Source organism: Callorhinus ursinus, unplaced genomic scaffold, assembly GCF_003265705.2.
Source record: "Callorhinus ursinus isolate GAN/ISIS: 27379988/994484 unplaced genomic scaffold, GSC_fseal_2.0 scaffold3853, whole genome shotgun sequence".
In the NCBI taxonomy this organism is placed as follows: domain Eukaryota; kingdom Metazoa; phylum Chordata; class Mammalia; order Carnivora; family Otariidae; genus Callorhinus; species Callorhinus ursinus.
Genome location: NW_027400907.1, coordinates 1 through 3,590, shown reverse-complemented (window position 1 = coordinate 3,590; position 3,590 = coordinate 1). Strand labels below are relative to the sequence as shown.

Here is a 3,590-nt window from a genome sequence, read left to right as displayed (position 1 = left end):
CCCCCCCTTCCTTCTTCCCCTCCTTCTATCATCATCATCATCAACAACTTCTACTACTACTACTACTACTACTACTACTACTACTACTACTACTACTTCTTCTTCTTCTTCTTCTTCTTCTTCTTCTTCTTCTTCTTCTTCTTCTTCTTCTTTTAACATATAATGTATTATTTGTTTCAGAGGTACAGGTCTGTGATTCATCAGTCTTGCACAATCCACAGCACTCACCATAGCACATACCCTCCCCAATGTCTATCACCCAGCCACTCCATCCTTCCCACACCCCACCACTCCAGCAACCCTCAGTTTGTTTCCTGAGATTAAGAATTCCTCATATCAGTAAGGTCATATGATACATGTCTTTCTCTGTTTGACTTATTTCGTTCAGCATAACACCCTCCAGTTCCATCCACGTCGTTGCAAATGGCAAGATTTCATTCCTTTTGATGGCTGCACAATATTCCATTGTATATATATATCACCTCTTCTTTATTCATTCATCTGTCGATGGACATCTTGGCTCTTTCCATAGTTTGGCTATTGTGGACATTGCTGCTATAAACATCGGGGTGCATGTACCCCTTCGGATCACTACATTTGTATCTTTGGGGTAAATACCCAGTAGTGCAATTCCTGGGTCGTAGGGTAGCTCTACTTTCAACTTTTTGAGGAACCTCCATACTGTTTTCCAGAGTGGCTGCACCAGCTTGCATTCCCACCAACAGTGTAGGAGGGTTCCCCTTTCTCCGCATCCCTGCCAACATCTGTCATTTCCTGACTTAATTTTAGCCATTCTGACTGGTGTGAGGTGATATCTCATTGAGGTTTTGATTTGGATTACCCTGATGCTGAGTGATGTTGAGCACTGTTTCATGTGTCTGTTTACAAGCCTATATATTTTTAAAGATTTTATTTAGAGAGAGAGAGAGAGAGAGAGAGAAAGGGAGGGAGAGAGAACAAGTGGTGCAGGGCTGAGGGAGAGGGAGAAGACTCCACATTGAGCAGTTGAGCTGGGAGCCTGATGCTTGGCACCTTCCCAGGACCATGGGATCATGACCTGAGCCTAAGGCAGCTGCTAACTGACTGAGCCACCCAGGTGCCCCTCAACAAACATATTAATACTTTTGTTATTTCAGTATCAGTGCAATGAATTATAAGATTCCCCTTCCAGCCACATCCTTCAAAGATGAGACCTTTAGTGTGTTGTAGCTATACTTCTTTTTCTAAATTTCTCAGCTTAATGAAGTCATCTAGAATTGTAACTGAAGTTACACCATTGCTTTGTTGTCACTGTTTGCCTTGATACATTTCCTAATAATTCCTTCATATATTTGTCTTTGCACATTTGGTATCAAGTGATCATTAGACTTTATTGGTCTTGAGCATCTGACCATTCTCCACTGTGTCTTATATACGATATCTGTCCCAGTCCTTCCATTGTTTATTTTTAACTATTTGTTGGGAGAACTTTATAAATAAAATTTCTTTTTGAGAAAGGGATTATAGGGGTATGTGCTGTCTGTGTTTGCACATGTCAACAATGTCTTTTCAACTCTCATATTTGTGCAATGGTCAGGGTAGTAAAATTCAGGACTCGCAGCCCCTATGGACTAGAGCTCTTTGTAAGTTAAAAATAAAACTTGAAGAGTTATTTTTCCTGGACATCAGTTAATTCAGTAGGCATTCCAAAGATGGGCAACTATAAAGCTTGACCAATGGTATACATTTTTGTAGAAGTGCTTATAGAATGGGGCAGAAACGTCCCATTAAATGCTTCCTGCTCACTTAAAGCCTTCTGTGTAATCAGATTTGCCTATACACCTTTGAGGAAATTGGCCCCTTATCTTATCCTCCCCAGGTGAGAGAAACTAGGGAATAGAGATCTGTCAGGACCCCTCCACCATCACTGGACGAGGTGTTTGGGAAGTACCAGTTTCCTCACAGCAGCCTTCATGGCCTTGTTCCTCAGGCTGTAGATGATGGGGTTGAGCACGGGGGTCACCACCCCATAGAAGAGGGAGGTGAGCTTGTCTGAAACATCCTGCTTGTCTGCCCCCAAAGGGTCCTTGGATCCCTTCAGCTTCCCATACATGAGGATTGTTCCATAGAAGAAGACCATGACTGTGAATTGGGCAGAGCAGGCAGAGAAGGCCTTTTCCTCCCCTCAGCTGAGGGGATCTTCAGGATGGTAGCAATGATGAACACATAGGAGACAAAAATGTAGTCACCTGGAATGCCCAGGAAGATGACATTGGCCACTGCCATACTGATCACATTGATGAAGATGTCAGGGCAACTTCAGGACAGCCAGGATCTCACAGGTAAAGTGGCTGCTGACATTGTCCTCACAGGAGGGTAATCATGTCACTAAGATGTTCCACCATGGCAGTCATGCTTCTAGTTGCCCAGGAGCTGACAGCCATGGGCACATAGGCAGCCTTGCTCATGACCACAGGGTATCTAAAGGGGTTACAGATGGCCACATAGCGATCAAATGCCGACATGCCCAGAAGTACACACTCCGTGGCTCCCATGGAAAGGAGAGAAGCATCTGCTCGGCACAGGCTGAGAAGGGTATGGTTTTCTTAGGGCTTAGGAAGATGTCAAGAATCTGGGGGACTGAGCAGGTTGTTTAGCAGATGTCCAGGATTGAGGGGTTCCCCAGGAAAAAGTACATGGGCATGTGCCGGTAGACACAGTCACCAGGATGAGAACACCAGTGCCCAGCAGGAACACTACCTACATCGAGAGAATGAGCACAAAGAACATTTGGCATAGGAGGAAGTACTGGGTCTGTTGGCCGGAGGGGACTCAGTGACCAGAAGAACTCTCTTCATATAGCAGAAAGAAGGGATTGGGTGCATCTTCTGCTGAATTTGGCACTAAGCAGAATTTGGAGTGAAGGTAGATACTGGAAGGTAAAGTTAAGCATAATGCAAGGAAGAATTTGCTAGGGCTGAGTGAGAAATCTAGAATCTGAAGGATTGAATTCTTTGTCACTGAAGGTGTTCAAGGAAATGCACGTTGACTGGGGTGAGGGGCATTGGAGAGGAACTGCATGCATCCTAGACATAGGGTTGCACAAGAAAACCCCCTGAAACCTCTTCTAAGGATGGTATTGCATGGCTCCACTAAGTATCTGATGTTTGCTTAAATGGCTACTAGATGTCATTTGTGCATTTTCAGTAGCAAGATTATCCCCTCCTGGTGCAAAGTAGAAATCAGGAACAGGACTAACATAAGGATGTGAAATTTTATTAACAAAATATGCATCCTTAGGCAATTCATTCCTTTTTTTAAAGATCTTATTTATTTATTTGACAGAGAGACACAGCGAGAGAGGGAACACAAGCAGGGGGAGTGGGAGAGGAGAAGCAGGCTTCCCGCTGAGCAGGGAGCCCGATGCGGGGCTCCATCCCAGGACCCTGGGATCATGACCTGAGCCTAAGGCAGACGCTTAATGACTGAGCCACCCAGGCACCCCAGGCAATTCATTCTTAATAAATAAAAGAAAATGTAAATATCACTTGAAGCAAAACCTTTCAACTTCCAAGATCTATTCTCAAAATTGGACTCACTTTCTAAATTCT

The 3,590-nt window shown here is 44.2% G+C and overlaps 1 pseudogene; it reads right to left on the bottom strand.

Moving 5' to 3' along the window:
- Positions 1–1,903: 1,903 nt before the first annotated feature.
- On the bottom strand, positions 1,904–2,769 carry LOC141372252 (olfactory receptor 13C7-like; annotated as a pseudogene).
- Positions 2,770–3,590: the final 821 nt, after the last annotated feature.